The sequence below is a fragment of the Lissotriton helveticus genome, chromosome 3_1 (genome assembly GCF_964261635.1).
Source record: "Lissotriton helveticus chromosome 3_1, aLisHel1.1, whole genome shotgun sequence".
Taxonomy (NCBI): Eukaryota; Metazoa; Chordata; class Amphibia; order Caudata; family Salamandridae; genus Lissotriton; species Lissotriton helveticus.
In genome coordinates, this window is record NC_136061.1 from 661896278 (window position 1) to 661916052 (window position 19775).

The 19775-nt window shown below is 46.5% G+C and overlaps 2 protein-coding genes across 4 annotated transcripts in view; one reads left to right on the plus strand and one right to left on the minus strand.

The window, feature by feature from the left end:
- YARS1 (tyrosyl-tRNA synthetase 1) overlaps positions 1–19775 on the minus strand; it is a 176024-nt gene that overhangs the window by 87295 nt on the left and 68954 nt on the right. Inside the window, exon 1 of one of the 2 annotated variants that reach the window (XM_078680742.1) lies at positions 5753–5888. The exons of the other annotated variant lie outside the window; for it this stretch is intronic. The gene's annotated coding sequence lies outside the window, so the exon portion shown is untranslated. Of the gene's footprint in view, positions 1–5752; positions 5889–19775 lie in introns of those variants that run through there. 2 annotated transcript variants of the gene reach the window in all.
- S100PBP (S100P binding protein) overlaps positions 5791–19775 on the plus strand; it is a 454146-nt gene continuing 440161 nt past the window's right edge. Inside the window, exon 1 of one of the 2 annotated variants that reach the window (XM_078680741.1) lies at positions 5791–5916. The gene's annotated coding sequence lies outside the window, so the exon portion shown is untranslated. Of the gene's footprint in view, positions 5917–6444; positions 6538–19775 lie in introns of those variants that run through there. The other variant, XM_078680740.1, reaches the window with a different exon arrangement.

The following is a 19775-nucleotide window of genomic DNA, read 5'->3' on the forward strand; positions in this document are numbered from 1 at the left end:
TGGTTGGGACATACTTTAGTAAGAATAAGTCAGTGTATAAGTAGGAAAGCATCCCAGTTGTGATACATAACATGTCAGGTGAGGATAGGTACCTATACTGTGCGAAATATCAATTGCAGAGCACAGGAAATACTTTACCACCCAATACTAGAAATTCAGTCTGAGTCCGGATCAGGTGTGGCTGCACGTTGGGTTTTCGATTAGAGAGAGTCTTTTTGATAAAGTCTTGTGCAGCTTTGGGTGTTGCGAACATTTTCGAGCGTCTATCTTGTCTGATGCGCAATCTCGCTGGGTACAGCATCGCGTATTCAATTCCCAGTTCCCTCAGTTTCTTTTTGATTGAGGTAAAGTCTTTGCGGGTCGTCTGCACCGCCATCGTGAAGTCTGGGTAGAAGAAGATATTATTACCCTTGTAGTTAATCTTTTGTTTCTCTCTTGCCATGTGTAAGATCACGTCTCTGTAGTTTAGGACATGCGCAACGATAGGCCTTGGTGGGCTACCTGGAACAGGAGGAGGCGCAAGAGATCTGTATGCTTGTTCAACAACGAGTAGGTTAGAAAAGCTCCCCATTCCGAAAATTTCTCGTAGCATGTCCTCCACATAAGTCTCCAGCCTACCGGTGTTGGCGATCTCCAATATTCCAATTATGCGCACATTATTTTGGCGGGACCTAGCTTACAAATCTTCATTTTTCTATTAAAGGACCGCCAGTATTTTGTCCATCTCTGCGCATTTGCGTGTGGTCACGCTAGATTCATCATCGATCGCAGATATGCGTACCTCTGCCTCGTCAGTCTTTTGCCTTGCTTGTCGAGTTTAGACGCCATGTTATCCACTCGCTGTGTGAGGGAGTCGAGTTTGCCATTGATACTTTGGAGGCTCTGTTGAATAGCTTGCAAGGTGGTGTCCATCTTGGATTGCTGTGCATGGTCCGAATTCAGTTCGGTGTCCGAGTGTGCCAATGTCTGCTTGGTGGAGCGTTTGTTTTCAAAGGTCCGCCTCGGCTGTTGTCTGTCTGGTTTACCCATAATAACGGTGTCTGGTTTTAGATTTGTTTTTTTAGTTTTTTGCTCCCCGCATAGTTATCTATTGGGAGGAAGCCCCGCCATGAAGATCTCAATGGCGCCGTTCCCTCCCTCAGATCCGCGCCGCCATTTCATATCATGTATGCACCAATGTTACCGCTGTCGTCGCCATCTTGTGTACTTGTCTGCAGCCAGGGAGGTCCTGACTTTTAAATCAAATTTCTCCGCAGTGGCATTATCCCCCCCACATCAGAGGGCAATATTGTGGCGCCAACGGGTTCCGATGCGTCCTCCAATGGTTCTTTGTCAGCAGGGTACACCAATACTGACAGTTTATAGCAGGATCGTAACCCCGACCCGCGGAGTGGCACTAACGTGCAGCCATTCCGCAGTGCACCCTCTAGCGCCCCTCATTTTCCTGAACTCTAATAAAATTCTTCTAAGCTAAAAAAAAAAAATGAGTGCAAGTAGACTCAAAGACAGACAGAGACACGTAATACTAATACAATGACACCCGGAGAAGAGAGACACACCAACACAGGAAAAGACACAAGAAAAAAAAGAGACCCTGACTCAGCAAAAGATCACCCAGCAAAGGTGCTGGCAAACACTGAAGTTACAGAAATGCTGTCTATTCCTTCTAATAGAGATTAAGCCATGCTATATAGTACTTTCTTCTGTTTTTCCACAGTCTGACTTTTCCTAAATCTGCATTATTTCTTCTCTGTTCATTGTACTTTCCAACACTACTAGGTTTTTCATTTCTGTTTATTGTGAATAAGGTTTTTATAATGCCACGCCCAACCTATTCTTATGTTGAGAGTAGTGCCATGCTTTGCTGACTTGATGCATTTTCATCACCCTGGTCATAAACCCAACCAATGTGTCCTTTAAATGCCGCCTCCAACACCGGCCTTATTGTAAAGCTCTTAGTAACTCCACTGCTTTCTTAGGTTTTATCACTCGATATGACTTTGTGATTGTGACATTTTTCAACTTATTTCTATGTATTTTGGTTAACTTTATACAGCACTCGGGTATACTGCTTCTACTCACTGGTTATTTACAACTAGCTTACTATAGATCTCTTTTTTTCAACATATACCTATATGCTGTGCAGCACCCTTTGGTAGACTGCTTCTTTTTCCTTCACCTGTGTTTAAGCTGCAACAAAATTGAGAAATTGAGATGACACTGCTAATTTCTACTCTGATTGTACAATGCTCTAAACCCACTTTTGGGTGGTGTGGACGTTAGAAGACAATATATAAAGAAATAAATAGAAATAACAGTACATGCCACGATTTACTATTGTACTTCAAAATAAATAACAATTGAACTTCATGTTTCTACTGATTTATTGAAGGAACATATATTCATTTTTTTCAGATTAATATCTCAGACCCGGCCACAAAGATGGGAACATCATTTCTAGTGTATACAAATAAAATCTGTGGCTGTGCTGCTGGCAATCTTATAGTAAATTCATAGACCTGGCATTGGCTAAAAGAATGAATGATAGGAACTGGAAATTAGTGCTGTCACCAGGCATTGCTAAATGACGGTCTAACCACTTCAAAAGGGTAGCAATGGAAGGATGAGCTTGGCAAGTTACTTTGACGCAAAGCAGGCTGTAAAGATTGCACTATAACTTGGGACATTTTATGCACACATTTGCCTCCAAAGATGCCAGTAAGTCACCATGGGGGTGCTAGGCATTGCTGGGACTAGTATTGATATGTTGAATTTGTGTGACTTACACCCATTCCTCCATACACACACACCTCTTAGATGAGGAAACTGTGAACATATACTGTCTGTTGATTCGTGCTGTAACTACAGTGATAATTCCTGACCACTCTACCCCAATCTGGATGTCCCCTTGATCATGTTGTTCGTGTTGCGTGGGACTGCACTTTTTTGCCGAATGATAATAGAGGTGGTAGCACTATTGGCTATGCTCGGAGTTCATATTCAAAATCAATAGAAATTTCTGATACAGATAAAAAATACTGAGAAATTTAAGTGAAGTCTTCAGCCTTCCCCTCCTCAACATAGCCTGCAAATGAGAGTGAAAAAGATCCAATTGACACTCTCTCTCCAAGGTAAAGTGCAGAGCAAACACGTGCAGTACCATGTTTCTTACTAGCCAGAAAATAAAATAAAAGGTTTCATGTTCGGTGATTTTATTTAATTTATCTAGGCACCTACAGGTAGATTCATGAAGCCAAAATCGGCTCGCAAATTCTGAGAATCTGGCCCTTTGCAAGCGCAATTTTTGCATTTGGGATTCATCATCCCAAATGCAAAAATCGCAATTATAGAATTCGCAAATTTGCGTGGAATTGCATTTAAGGAATCTTTATTTGAGATTCCTTAAATGCAATTCATGAAACATTTAAAAATTGCAAATTCACAATTTCGGCCCGCTATTTACCGCGAAGTCAAACCTCGTGGTAAATAGCGGAAACTTAGAAAAATGCACTTAAGTGCATTTTTTTAAGTTATATGTTACACACACACATGTCCTTGGGACATGTGTGTGCGTAACAGCAGCATCCAATATCATTTCAGGGGTGCAACAGGGTGTCCTTTGGACACCCCTGTACCCTTGAAATCGCAAACTCAACATGCGATTCGCTAATAGGGAATCGCACATTGATATGTCTTCCCATTCATTCCTATGGGCCCATAGGAATGATTGGGGAGTTATCCCTTATTTGCGATTAGCATTTAGCTAATCGCAAATAATGAAGCTGTAGGAATCGCAATAAATATTGCGATTTCTACAAGAATCCCGTTTTGCGAGTCTGTAATAGCGATTCCTTAATAATCGCTATTACAGACTGGCAAAACATGCTGATGATGAATCTAGGTAATAGATCCGAGCTCCGCTCTCTAATAACACTATCAGTATATCTTCTTACCGCCTTGATTGATTACTAGAAGATATTCCACACTAGCTTAATTTTGTGTAATCCACTTTCAGCTTGTTAATTAAAACATGTACATTTTAGGCAGGGCCGGCTCTGTGGCAGTGCAACATATATTATGGTTTTAAAAGCAACTGCTGCTGCATTATTTTCTTCCAGAAATTTTCAGGCAACAATAAACATGTCACGATAACGCCGTGATTAATATTCTTTCTTGAGAGATAGAGAAAGAGATTGAAACTTTGTTAAGTGAAATTTTTAATTTGTTGTAATGTAGAACAGAGCGTTGATATGCCTGCTGCAAAGAACATGTACCAAGCACATCACAGAGTATGTAATGTAAATAAGTCAGTAGGTTTCTTCTTTTGTCAGAGAGATCCTATTGTTACTTGCAGTTTGTAAGTTAAAATCCTAATATAGAAAAGGGAGCTATTAACTGTCACCGAAACTCTGAATGAAAAAGGCATGGTATTAGTTAGAGCGTTATGATTTTCCCCTAGTCTTTCATTATCATAATGTTGTTAGTGAGGGAATCCGTGACAATAGTGGTCATGGGGAAGGGGGGGGGAGGGGGCAGGCGTCAACAAACATTGTCGCACAGGGCGCCACTAGCACTAAAGCCGGCCCTGCACATTAGTTGCTGTCTGATCATGGGAGTAGGACTGCGGCAGGCAGAGATAGAAGGCTGAAAGTAGTGGACCGATTTAAATGCGCCAAGCTCTAGTGGGACTGGTTCAGGGGTCCCTGGCACGAGAGAGGAGGCTAGTCTGCGAGCCAGAAAGATTCCAAAAAGTTTTGATGACTTCATTAAGTATTTAATTTCCATTTGCAGGATTTAGTTGTTGTGTATTGTATTTGGTTTTTTAGGTGATGAGTTATTGCATTTTCTTATTTTCCATTAAAACAAATGGGGGGTGGAGATGTAGTATATGAAAGTACTTAGTGTCAGCTGCGGTTGGACCTTCATGTCAGAGTCTCGCCACATGCCGTGGGTAAATTTGGAAGAAGAATACAAGACATAAAAAACGTATTCTGAGTGAACTTGACTTACTGCAATATATCATCCTTGTCTTGGTGTTTTCCATTCACCCATACTACAACTATGCAAATAAATATGTTCCAAAAAACTGCCGACACAACAAAGGGACACACTATTCGCCTTCCCATGCGATCACGATAATCAATCCACTTCGTTGTCAAACAAATTGCAGCCGACAACTTATGTCACAGCACTCAAGTGACTCGGATAGGAACACGTCGAGTTTTGTAAAGAGTCTTGCGTCAACGTAAAACAGGCACTCCTAGAATTAACGTTTTATCACTCTACAGGTCACAGAGGTTATAATGTCACGGAAAGTTCTGGAAACGGCGGCAATGTTTTGCATTACTTCCTTTCTCTTCCGATGCGATCCGTGAAGAATCAACCAAGCAGACACGTCCGCAAATCCAGGTCTAGGCACTTTTACTGGATATGCTAATCGCCAAAATGTAGTATTCAAACTCTTACACCGACATACTTCCAAAATGACTTTAATATCAACAAATGTATCCACGACCAAGTCAGTTCCGGCAATTCTCAGGTCCAGTGAGCAACTGACAAACCTGCCACTACCAGAATCTGAGCCCACTTATTCAATTTCAGAACGTCTAAAAACATAAAAAGAAAAACAAGCCAAGTACCAACATTCAACCGAATACAAATAACGTCATTAAACAACATCACTAATACTGGAATATAACGCCAATTGACCGTAGCCTACATACCACGATAAACGGGGACATCTTATACTTACCGGTGTCTGCAGGAGCTGTCTGGCGTGCCTGGTTGCATCAGCTGTGAACACAAAAGAAGGACCAATTGCTGCGGCGCCCCGCCTTTCTGATAACGGAGAAAAAATACGATCTGTTGAAGGAGAGTTCACAGATGTAATGATATATTAAGACTCGGCTGACAGAGGTATGTACGAAAACTTATGTGCACGTAAGAGTCATCGAGCGTGTGGCCGCAGCAGAATCCTGTAGAGCTGTATGGAGAGCTACTTTAGGATGAATTCTACTGTGGTCTTTAGCGCCATATTAGTTTGGGAGCTTTGGGGCCTTTATTGCAGCGAAAACAGGTTTTCGGTGTTGCTACAAGCTATCCGTATAAAAGGCGGCGGGATGGTGGCATGGATAATTATGTGAACTTCACGAGCAAATGAAATTGACGAAGTATAAGTCGGTTCGGCATACTTAGTACACCAGCTCGTAGCTAACTCACTAAAAAAATGCACATAGTAAAGCTGGAATGTTCATTGTGAGATCCTTAATTGTACAAGCCGAAGAGGACTTTTTTTCTTTTCGATCTTGAAGAGAGACCTTAGATTAATTCAAACTCTTTCATGATCACAATGCCTAATAACCCTACTCTAAGATGGGGATGGAGATGGAGGAGAGGAGGTATTGTCCCTTTTTTATGTCTATGCCAGGTGCTCTCTGTATCTTCTCGTAATCGGCGTAGTTTGGGGAATGGGAAGGCGGTTGAGCGCTCTTTAGATTCCCGCCCAAATCAAGGTTTACGACGTCTGAGACGGATAGAGTGAGTAGGGAGAGGCAGGGCGAGTGGGTTCTTATATGGACAATGTAGTAATCGTGCAAACACTGAGAACGTGTAAGAACCAACATTTTGTTGCAGTGAATTAACTGCATGGGAGTTTTGGGAAGTTGGTATTGATTATTCTGTGCTAAGGCACGGGAAGTTGAGAGTGTATGTTGAGTTTACCTCTCAGCTCATTAACTTGTCAAGTAAAGTGAAATCATTTTTAGATATTTGTGGTGATTCTAATGAATGGAGATAAACTCATTTTAGTGGCGTTGTTTTCCTCAGTAACGTTTTTTTATGATTGGTGTAGTTTTCCTTATAATGTTCCGTATTAAGCAAAAGTAATGCATTTTTATGTTTTGGTAAAAGTACGTTTTGTGTCTGTCAGGAAGGGCACATACTGAATGACTTGGGAGTAAATATTTTGAGCATTGAACACATTGGATGCGATTAGGGAAAGGGCGTTTGCATAAAAGGACGTTCCGATAAAGATTAAAATAATGACCAGGCTTGAAACGCCGAGATTTAAGTGGTTGGGGACCATCATCATGAGATTATGGACTGAGGAGATGGGCCCATCCTTATGTAGTGGTTGCAGATGCTGTATCTACACTAAAGGATAGATGGGAATTTAAGACCTTTTATGGGACATTGGCCCATTGTGTGTCTCGTTAGCTCTAGATCAACTTCTTCTGACGGTTGAACACTTTTAGAGGGAGTTGGGACCGCTGCTACCCTAAACTGCCCTTGTAGCCTGATTTACACGTCCTCCTATTGCTATCTCGTTTTACCCTATGCTGCACCCCTTGTGGAGATTTCACGTTTAAAAAAAAAAAAAAAAATGTATAAAGTTCTGTATGTGCACTCGTGTAATTACAGCGGTATCCACCATGCTCTCAATAATATTATAATCAAATTAGCAAGTTCAATGAAGACAGACACGCCCTAAATGATACCCAATGCTGTAATGTACTCCAACGATGTGAACGGTTGCAAAATGTACCACTCGGAAGCAGATGGAACGCAGGAGAAGTTGCAAACACTTCTCACTCCATTAAGAAGTACAGGAGACTTTCAGGGTTGCCAGTGAAAGCAATGGTTTCAGACGCTTCTCTTGTTGACTGCCGGATTTGAATTGGGGGAGCCTGTCAGATCATATGGAAGCACTTGCGTCATTTAACAGAGCTAGGCCTAGAGGTTCCACAAATTGTCATACACCTTCCTCGGGGGTGGCGGCGGAGGGGTGGGGGAGGAGGGGGTTGACCTTGCTTTTAGTAAAATTATGACTAGGGGACTGGTACGTGTGTGAACTGGTAAATAGCCTCACCTGCTAGCTTACAAACAGGTAAGCAGTGAACAATTGACCATAAAATAAACGTGCACTATCTATGTTTAAGCAAAGCAAAATGTTTCAAACATACTATTCAGCATTTAAACATCTGATAATTTGGTCCACAACAACGGTTCACCTAGGAACTAGCACAATGTTACTATGGACACTATGCTAGCTGAAAGGATTGTTGAAGGAGTGAAAAGTGACGTGATCAGAGATGTCTCACTGGCAGACTGGATGTGGTTCTATGTTGTTTGCCTGAACTTATAAGTCTCTTTATCACAGAGATGTTTAAAATTATGAAACCCCATGGTTTTCCTCCTTTCGGAAGAGTACATAGGTTATGGTATTGAAGATTTACATGACCAAAGCAATCAGTCTCGAGACCGAAATGCTAGCAACACATTTACACGGAATAGTTTGAAGCCTTTGTAGAAGCATTCTGAAGTGATTTAAGCTAGGTACTGTATACAAAAGAAGGGAGGAGAGATCTGTTTGATCTTAAGGGCAAGATTACCACTCGGGACGAGTGGAAGGTCCAGCCGCAGCATGCGCCCTAAGGTAATATCTGTTACAACAAAAGGACTGGGCTGTTCCTGGGGTTTGTGTGCAGTTCACTGGAGTGTGGATATGGAATGGTGGTTAAATGGTAACCTACCAATGGGTATCCATTTTGCTGGATATACTGGCCTCACACACCTTTGCAGGTGTCATGCTTCATCATAGGCAATGCTCCTCATTGGGTAGGCGGTGCAATTCCCAACGGGCAACACCTCAAAGAGGGGCTCTTTGGCGGAGATCTTTTTATCCAAATGCCGATGTGTGAAGTGCGGGTGAGGGGCCAGAGTGTTGTAGACGGAAATGTGAATTAAAATGAAGCAAGGGTACCGGAAGCAACTTTATTCGGGTGGTCCCATGCGTCAACTAAAAATAGTAGTTAGTCTGGGCGGTCTGGAAAGTAATGTTTCCATGCTCAAAACTATACTAAGAAGTGTAGATAGTGGTCGACATGTTTCTCGCTAAGGGTACATTGACCGGCGATTCATCAGGACCTATCAAAAAGTAGTCAGTCTACAATTTAGCTGATCTATCTAGGTATCAGTGTTATATCCATAATTGGGAATGAAGTACCTGCATTTACATTGTTCCTTGCCTGGATTTGGAGACAAAAAAGAGAATGGGAGTTACATATTAGGAGCAGGTAGGGTACAGCAAACCGCACGCAATGTAACCTGGTGCACACAGTGGCATGCTAGTGAGGGTGCCTACTAGCATGAAGTAAAAAGTAAAAACACACAGGTGAGTCATCTGCACAGGGAGCAATGGCGAGTGACATGCTCTAGTGGAGAAGTTTGGATTAAAACATATCTTGTAACATTAAAAACATTAGGAACAGCAGCATTTATCCTAATGAGTGTTTATAATCCAACTCACCTAAAGGTCAATTTTTAAATGTAACAGCAGAACCTGGCGGGATGAACATCGGTGAGTCAAGCCTCTGTAGCTAAGGCTGGAATAAAGACAGGGAAGGAATGGGAACAACATGCATGATGATGTAAAAAATGGTGCATATACTCACTTAGATAATCTATTCCGCCAAAACGCCTACAGGCATTCGTTCGCGCTCAACAAATATAAAAAATAAATAAAAATAAATAAATAAATTCCTGATGTTCCTTGGTCGTCTGAGTATATAACAATTGTGGCCATTAAGGGTCTGTTTATGCACGTTACAGTTCCACACAGAAGGGCTGCGTTTGGTTGTCCTCGAATTTCTCACACGTGGTCATGCATTGACGGGGGGGGGGGGGAGGGGATTCTCCAAGCTCTGATGTTGGGTAAGTTCCTCGAGTTACTCCCCAGAGGTAAGGGGGGATGCGACAATCGTGCTGCCCGTGCTTGGGCTCTCTCGGGTCACCATAGCAGCCTTTTTCTCTGTTGGTGGTTTTGACCATATCGCGCTTGTTTTATAGCAGTTGGCTTCCAGGATTCAGGGTCACCATAACACCTCTGAGCATGGGCTACAGCTCAATAGGCACAGCAGCAATCTTAATAGCGGCCCCATCTGGCATACAGGATTGCCAACTAGATACCCCACATGGTCTATGGCCAGATCAGAACGCCACAATTTTCATGGTGGCCTCACCTGGCTGACAATACCGCACACGGACGATGACCTGTTCAATGAAGCAACGGTCACAACTCACTTCACGGTGGCTCTCCTCTGGCATATGGGGGTCGCTGACTTTTCCATGCACACGGGAAACAACCTGATCGGTTTGGCAGTTGTCTCCACAGCTCACTATGGGAATCCACTCTCCAGGATCCTCCTCTGGACCTCACTCCCTTCAGCACTCGCCTCTCTCTCACAGGGCACACTGCTGTTGGCAAGCAGATTGGTGCTTTTGCTCCAGACTCCAAGGAAAGGTAGTCTTTGATTCCCTGGCTGATGTACCGTCACCCAGCTGGGAGACGAGCAGGCCTTGCCCGCCAGTTCTAGTCACTGGCAGCAGTCTTGCAGAGCTTCTTCTCCTTGCACAGCCTGACTCGCTGCTTGATGGTTGACAATGTATGGGTTCTCAAGCTCCCCTACTTATAGTTCATTTCCAGACACTAAATGTGATTTAAAGTCTTAGTCTTTGAAGATTGTTGCAGGTCTGCTTCTCTTTGAAGTGCCCCCGCCTGTTCACTGTACTTCAGAAAGCAGTCTGCACCAGCAGGAGCCTCTAAATCCGACAGCCTCACAATACAGGCTATGGTAGTGACTAGAGGTTCACACCTGGATGTCATTCTGTTGCATCCTGCTGTCCCTCCTCTTTGTCCTTTCTTAGTGTCTTGTTCTCTGCTTCTCAGCTAGTCTTTGTGATGTCATGTACTGTTCTATCTGTGTAAGTTGATGTGGATTTGTCAGTTATCTTGGAGGCTGAGCAGCAGGGCCGCTGCTCCCGGTGGGGTGTTTACTGGAACTTTTACTAGATTACTACTCTATCTATATGCTGTACCTGATTACCAAGAATAAACATACATCTTGACACAGCAACTGAAGAGTCGTCTTTATTTTATGAAATGTTACACTGGCGACGATTGGAGAAACGGAACTACGCGTGACAAAACTACAAAAAAGGAACTATTTAGAAACTAAGAGGAACTGAATTGCCAACGCTTTCAATACCCCACCGGTGTCTACAACATCAGTCAGCCTACAGAAATAAGTTTAGTGCGTTGCATCTTGTCTGCCTGTAATCTGTCACTACCTGACATTTAAACTGACCAATTTACAGACACATTACAGAACTTACTTTTGCGCGTAGGAGGTTTTATGGTCTGAATAATTTAGAACCTTCCTACATTGCGTCTACAAAAGAATTGAAAGTCTGAAGTCTGTGCAGTCCACGGATGCTCTCTGCTGCTTCGTACCAAGTTTTATCTGACTGAGTGTGAGAATATTATTTATTCTGAGTGGAAGGTGCTATCATCCGTCCTCTTAGAGATTCCTGCTTTGATGCACTATAAACAGTTGGTAGTTAACAGTTCAATTGAGAGGAGTCGGAGAGTCTGTGCACTCTGCTGAACCACCTGGATGAACTACAAGGCAAATATCAGCACAACCTGGATGAACTACAAGGCAAATATCGGGTCCCAGCTTGAAGTGACTGTTTAACGAGGTGCATTCTTGTGACATTCATTTTATTTAAAATGTAGGCGGTGACTGTTTTGGGATTATTTAGCAGTTTGTTTATAAAATTTCATAGTTTTAAAAAGACATAGAATCGGCAGTTTGGCACTCACCCAACGGATTCTGCTCACGCTCACCGAGCCTACCTATGCCGTGCGCAGCCTCCAGTTTCTTCGTGCTGAGCTGCCAAGATGCCCTGCGAGCCACCCGGCTCAGCGTAGGGAAACGTGCCTACATTTTACTATTGGCGCATTCCTTAATGTTTAAGGCACTCCACACATCTTGCCAACCACAATGTATTCCAGTTGTTTTCTTTTCAATGCACCACAGTCGCAAGGGCAGAAGAGTGGGTTACTTCAAGTTACATATGGCCGGCCCCAACAAAGTTTAGGAATTGCGATTCTGAGAATATTATCGGGGGCCCGCAGTTATCCAGTCTCATTGGTGAGAGCACAGTGTGACTGGCAAGAGAACAATTGCATCATCAGCCAAGGGAAATGTTGCTACTGGGTCAAATGGAAATGAATCCCGGGCTGTTCTCTGTGATCTACGATGACCGTGGCTGTGGCATTTCAACCTTCGAACAGCAGTGACTACTTTTATTATTTTAATTTGTTTGATATTGTTGTCTGCACCTTGCATATTAACTTAGTTACAGAGTGTGCTGTTTGTATTGTTTGTTTTACTATTTAGTACAAGTATGTTATGTATGGAATTTCATCATGTAGGATATGTCAGTTTACCATACATTAACCTTAGTTGCCTTATATGCGTGTTATTGCATATGTCATTTTTCAAAGTTGTGTTATTGTGGTGAGGCATTCACGTGCTCAATTTATTTTGAGGTGCTCATTTATATTTATTCTTACCATGATTTGTAGAAGTGTTCGATTCTGTTATGCTTGCTGGAGCTATTTATTTGCTCAATTTATGTTGAGGTGCTCGGTGTGGGTTATGCTTACTAGTGATGGGCCACTGAGGGCTCAGTGTTTGTGATGAGCCATAGGGGTGCTCAGTTTTATTTCTTATGGCTACTGAGCCATTAATTTGCTCGACCTATGTTGAGGTGCTCAATTTGCGTAATGCTTATTGGTTATGAGTTTTATTGGTGATTATTTGTTTTGAGCCACACGGGTGCTCTATTTTGTTAGAGGTGTTCAAATTTCGTTTTCATGCTCAGTGTTATTTATGCTTGCTGGTGAGGAGCCGTATAAGTGCTCAGTTTTATTGGTGATTATTTGTTATGAACCACTTAGGTGCTCTATTTTTTAGGCCTGCCTGAGCCAGCGCGTGCGCTGCCCTGGCGAGACGTTTAGTAACTGGGTTTTCAAAGTGCTACCTAAGGCTTTTGCCGGCCTCCAGCGTGCGGTTACCCGCGCAGCTGCCTTACAGCGCGTGAATCCCCTCCCCTACCTCCTTCCTTCTCCCACTCACCCCCCCTCACTTCTCTTCCCACTTTCCTCTCGCTCCCAATGTCTCCCTCCTTGTCTCTGGCTCCTGCCATGTCTACTTCTGACCCTCGTGCGCACGCACCACTCGGTCTCTCCATTCACCCCTCACTCCTCTTCCTTTCCTCTCGCTCCCGATGTCTCCCTTCTTGTTAAGATACTGTATATTCAGCAGGCAGGGCTTTGACGAATAAGCAGAAGGCTCGCTGCAAATGGGTAGAACTAGTCTATTTTTCATTTATATCGCCTGTAAATCACTCTGGAATAAAAGTCGTCTACACTGGAGTAGGTAATAGTAAAAGATGCTTCCCTAATATTTTCAATTGTTATATAGTTCAAACATATTATAATCGATGTTTTCATATTTGATCTCGGATCAATTTTTTCCGAATGTGGCTCCATTCTAAAAATAAAATATTCAGTCCTGTTTTTTTTGTTTCTTTTCCGACATTGACCGCAGTTATTTTGAATCTTTGCCTTTCAAAGATGTCTGTCCGGTTAGCTATCGCCAGTAGTCGTGCTGTAGTATTGTCCTGTTTCCCTTTCCATGCTCGATTGTGGGTACTCGGTGTGGCGAGAAGGGTGGAATATCAGCTGTATCCAGCCGTAGCCTCTCTACCTTAGCAGCATGTATCTGAAAGAGACACGTTAGTGATAGATTCCTTACCTTAGAATATCCCCAGGCGTCAGACTGGATCCGGAGATTTTTGCGTAGCAATACCCCTGCTCCGCGTCCGACGTCGGCGTCGTTAGCGCCGGAATGACGTCGTCAGAGTACTTAGACGCCGCCCATGCGCGCTGACGTCAGTTCTTCTGTTTTCCGCGCCAGCTAGCGCAGATCCGGAGAAGCTCTACTCCTTAGTCATTGTTTGACTAAACTTTTTGATCTTTTTGATCATTTCTCTACTCTAGTCTTCGACTCCGACGGTGCCGGTAGGGATGCCCCCGGCCCTGGGCGACCCTTGCTTTTTGTCCACCCATCCCACCCCCGAGAGCCTGGTTATCCAGGGCTCCACTTCCCAAACCGCATTCCCGACGGCTCTGCCCGATCGGGAATCCAAGAGGTATGAACAATTCGGGAATAAAGTGTTCTCGTCCCAGAGTTTGGGACTGCGGTCTGTCAATACCGCATGCCTCTTGGGCCACTACATCCACACCCTGTGGGACACGGTCGCGGACGTGCTGCCACAATGTCCGGAGGAGGTCCGGGCTAAACTCGCCCAAGCCCTTGTAGAGGGCCGAGATGCAGCATGGTATTCCATCCGGTGTGGGCTGGATACCACGGACTCACTGGGCAGGGCGATGGCAACGACGGTGGCGGTTCGACGCCACGCCTGGTTGAGGTCCGCCAACTTGTCGGCTGATGTCCAGGCCACTCTGCTGGACATGTCGTTCGATGGCCGTCGCCTCTTTGGCGACAAGGCAGACCATGCGCTTGAGCGTTTTAAGGACTCCAGGGCTACGGCCAAGTCCTTGGGCCTCTCGGCCACATGTCAGCAATCGGGTGCCTTTCGTTGCCACGGAAGGGGCGCCCCCACACGTGCTGCCAGCCACGCACCGCAGAATGTTCAACAGCGCGGTGGCGGCCGTGGAAACCGCTGTGGCGGCGGTCGGGGACAACGGCGAGGCCAGTCCACACCTCCCTCCGCGGCACCTGCCTCAAAACCTTCCTAGACCGTGTTTTCAGGCCCATGTGACGCCAGTGGGGGGCAGGGTTCGCCATCACCACTTCCAGTGGCGCACTGTCACATCGGACAGGTGGGTGCTGCAAATCGTCCGAAGGGGCTACTCCCTCCCCTTCGAGGCGACCAGCCATGCCACCGCAATTCCACCGCGTGTCGGGGGATCACTTGTAACTTCTGCAAGAGGAAGTCACGGCCCTCTTGGCCAAGGGGGCCATTGAGTGCGTTCCTGGGCCAGAAGTAGGGTGTGGTTGTTACTTCCACTACTTTCTGGTACCCAAGAAGGGCAAAGGGGGCCTACGCCCTATCTTGGACCTACGGAACGTCAACGGCTTCCTCCGGAAGGAGAAGTTCAAGATGCTGACTTTGGCTCAGGCCTTAGCTGCCCTGGACCCTGGAGACTGGATGGTAGCATTGGACTTGCAGGACGTTTATTTTCACATCCCCGTCCTGCCGGCCCACCGGCGTTACCTGCGGTTCACGGTAGGCCACGAGCACTTTCAGTTTACCGTGCTCCCCTTCGTGATGGCGGTGGTTGCAGCTCATCTGCGCAGGTTACGAAAGTGATGGCGGTGGTTGCAGCTCATCTGCGCAGGTTAGGGGTGTCAGTGTTCTCCTACCTCGACGACTGGTTGTTGAAGGCGGGCTCGCCCCAGACAGTCGTCAGCCACCTCCAGACTACGGCCGACCTCCTGCACTTGCTGGGGTTCTCCATCAACGTGCCGAAGTCGCACCTGTGTCCCTCTCAGAAGCTCCTCTTCATCGGAGCGGTTCTAGACTCGGCGCAGTTTCGGGTTTATCCTCCCGAACAGCGGGTTCGGGATATTCAGGCTCTGATTCCGATCTTTCAGCCTTTATCCCGAGTCTCGGTCAGGTTGACGCTGCGGCTTCTGGGACTGATGGCCTCCTGCATCCTTCTGGTGCATCACGCCCGGTGGCGGATGCAGGCTCTGCAGTGGGACCTGAGTTTCAGTGGGCCCAGCATCAGGGCAACTTGTCCGATCATGTCTTGATCTCGGAGGGCACTGCAAGACAGTTGCAGTGGTGGCTCACTGACCACGATTGGGTCAGTGGCAGATCCCTCTGCCTACCCCACTCGGAGCACGTGGTTGTGACGGACGCGTCCCTCCAGGGCTGGGGAGGCCACATGGGAGAGGCGGAGATCAGAGGCCTCTGGTCTCCGGCGGAGTCCCGGCTCCATATCAACCTTTTGAAGCTGCGGGCGATCCGTCTAGCACTGAAGGCATTCCTCCCCTCTGTCCGGGGGAGTGTAGTGCAGGTTTTCACGGACAACACCACCGCCATGGGGTACTGCAACAAACAGGGCGGGGTGGGGTCGTGGACCCTATGCCAGGAGGCTCTGCGCCTCTGGCAGTGGATGGAACATCAGGGCGTTACCCTGGTGGTTCAACACCTGGCAGGTTCTCTGAATGCCAGGGCGGACGAATTCAGCCGTCGGTGCATGATGGATCACGAATGACGTCTGAACTCGGACGTGGCGCAAGGCCTCTTTCAGCAGTGGGGAGAGCCTTGGTTAGATCTATTCGCCACAGAAGAGAACGCGCAATGTCATCAGTTCTGCGCGTTGGAATTTCCAAGGCGGCTCTCGCTCGGAGACGCTTTTCGTCGCGAGTGGAGTTGCGGTCTATTGTACGCCTTTCCACCTATACCACTTCTGCCCAGAGTGCTGAAGATCAGGCGCGACCGTGCCCAGGTTATCCTTGTGGCTCCGGACTGGGCATGAAGATACTGGTATTCCGAGCTACTCAGCATGTCGGTCGATCCCCCGATTCGTCTGCCTCTTCAGGAGGACCTTCTGTCGCGGCAGCAGGGGACGGTTCTCCACCCGAACCTGTCCAGTCTCCACCTACAAGCTTGGTGAATGAGCGGCGGCAGTTGAGGCCATTTGACTTGCCTCCTGAAGTCTGTAATGTCATTCTGGCAGCCAGGCGTCCCTCCACAAAGTCGGTATACGCCTGCAGGTGGAACAGATTTGTGACATGGTGCACAGCAAAGGCTGTGGATCCACTCCCTGCACCCCTTTCTGAGGTTCTCCTCTTCCTTCTTTCTCTTGCCCAGCAGGGCTCTGCTCTGGGCACTATCAAGGGATACCTTTCTGCCCTTTCCGCCTTCTAAAGGCTACCTGATCAGCCTTCCTTGTTCAAGTCCCCAATTGTAAATAGGTTTTTGAAGGGCATCACAGACATGTTCCCTCCTGTTCCTTTCGTGATGCCCCAGTGGGACTTGAACCTTGTTCTTACTTACCTAATGTGTGCTCCCTTTGAGCCGCTCCATAACGGTCATCTCCGTCTTCCTACTTTGAAGACTGCTTTCCTGGTTGCCATCACCTCTGCCAGGAGAGTGAGTGAGCTCCAGGCTCTTTCTTCCACACCTCCTTTCCTCTCTGTCCATCCGGACAAGGTTGTGTTACGGACAAGACCCTCTTTCCTGCCCAAGGTTGTCACGGCCTTCCACATCGGGCAGTCCATTACCTTGCCCATCTTCTTTCCGTCTCCGCATCCCTCGGAAGAGGAAGAGAGGCTCCACCGTCTGGACCCAAAACGTGCGCTCTCTTTCTATCTGGATCGCACACGCCAGTTCCGGGTGGATGACCAACTCTTTGTTGGTTACGTGGGCGCTAAGAAGGGAAAGGCGGTGCACAAGCGGACCATCTCTCGGTGGATCATCTTGTGTATCCAGGCATGTTACTCCTTGGCTAAGAAGGAGTCCCCTGTTGGATTGAGGGCTCATTCCACTCGGGCCACGGCGACTACCACTGCCCTGGGCCGGGGCGTACCCTTGCAGGACATTTGCCAGGCAGCTACATGGGCCTCGCTGCACACATTTGCAAGACACTACTGCCTGGACAGCCAAGTCCGGAGGGATGGCTTCTTTGGCCGTTCCGTCCTCCAGGACTTTCTGGTGTGATTATTGGTTCGCAGAGCCACCACCGGGGTTGGTATTGCTGGGGTATCTATTCTAAGGTAAGGAATCTATCACTAACGTGTCTCTTTCAGATGCACAAGTTACTACTTGTGTAACAATATCTGTAAGAGACATTAGTTAGTGATAGATTCCTTACCGACCCACCCATCCTCCCTGTTCTGCGATCCGATATCTAGGGTTAAGGTCATCCCCTTTCAGGGCCCTAGTTTCATGGCACCAGTGTTGGTTCTATCATGGCTCTGCGTATCTGGCGCGGGAAAGCTGTGTATCAGAACTGACGTCAGCACGCATGGACGGCGTCTAAGTACTCCAACGTCATTCCGGCGCTAACGACGCCGACGACGGACGCGGACCCGCAGACGACGCCTGCCGGCGCGCAGGGGTATTGCTACGCAAAATTATCTGGATCCAGTCTGACGCCTGGGGATATTCTAAGGTAAGGAATCTATCACTACTAATGTCTCTTACAGATATATCGTTACACAAGTAGTAACTTGTGCATTACTGCAATGGGGACAACTGTAATCAGACTGACAACGCCAAGGTAGGAGACCCTGGCGGCAAGATGCTTCACAGGCATTCTCTGAACCATGTTTGATCTACATGATCCACTGGTGGGTCAGTAGGAAGTTGGTGTGGAGAGCTTGGACTGGGTATCGTACTCTCAGGGTGATGACATGCTGAGCCTTAAAGTCCTTTTCATGTTAATGTCACACTTATTCACTGCTTCAAATGAGAGGTGATACGGGGCATACATTTTCCATTGGCCCTGATTCTGCCGTGAAACTCCACCCAAAATACTGTGTGTTAAGTGGAAGTTATGGAAATGTTTTTCCTACCCCACACAGCATTAGGTGTTTTTCTCTAATTATCTCCCCATGTCATTGAGGCTAGGCGGGTGCTCCACTTAAGGAAAGAAGTAAGGCCCTTATGTTCCAAGACACATCTCTATAGACACAGAATGCTTAAAATTATCTGATTCATGCGGCCCTAAATTGCAGCCCAAACGCTGTGCAGCATATTTACATTAGCTAACACCCATTCTGCAGGAGATATCAAGTTTGATATTTATTTTTACTGCACTGTAAAAGAGGACTGACATTGCTCTAAAACATTTGTTGCAGACTTTCGAAAAAGAATCTGCAGTAATTCTTTTAAAATGCATCCCAGTGTTTTCAGAGGAGTTCAGCGACATACATGCCAGCAACTGGCCACATGCCACGAGGGTGACATGCAGCCAGCCTGTCCTGTGTTTCTTTTTTCTAGGCAGCTGCATTAGGTGCGCAGTGATTTGTAGTCTTGTAATTGAAATGTGGAATCTTAAGTTCAATAATGTTTAGGACTGATGGATTAAATGCCAAAGCAAACTAAATGTCAACCCAGTGACCCACGTCAGTTGGCAGCTGTCCAGGGACCCTATACATATTCATCGACTGACGAACAAGCACAGCCTGCTTTAAAAGTCTGCAATATCAGCGGAACAAGAAGGCCGCCGTGTAGGAGCCTCCAGCCGGAGCTCCTGGTTTCTGGGATCACCTTTGGTGGATATCCCGTATTAAACCAGCCCTACACTGGCCTGCCGCCTGCTTGGATTGGACACTTAAACTGGGCAATTCCCTGGATAGACTTTTAGGGGATGAAGGGGCTCCTTAACTGAAATGCTGCAGGAAACCTTCGACCACCCCGATCTGCATCCTCGCGACCTATGACCGGGCGGACGGTCTCCGTCTGATTCCTGGATGGCACATCGCTGGACCCATTACTGCTGATGCGACACCAGGTACTTTCGAGCTGCGGCTGGACCCTGCTTTTCATCTACTGAATGCCTGAGGTTTCAGATGTGGTGTATGGTCTTGCTAAAAATGGCGGCGTCCTGCTTATGTGTGGTTCGTGGTGAGTAGGCTGCAGGCTGCAGGGGACTCCTCGCGTTGATCGTCCTGTTTCGCCCGTCGTTTACTGTTTCCTCACACGCTGCCGTCCCACCTTGCCCGCAGTTCGACTCATCCTATGCATGGCAGAGGGGATCCTATGTTGACATTTTGGCCTCTGCTAGGTGCTTGATTCTGCCCCGGAATTCTGCTACGATATCTGAAAGGGCAGCCTTCGCCTCATTGTTTAATGTGCCTTCTGTCCGCACTACCGTGCACCGA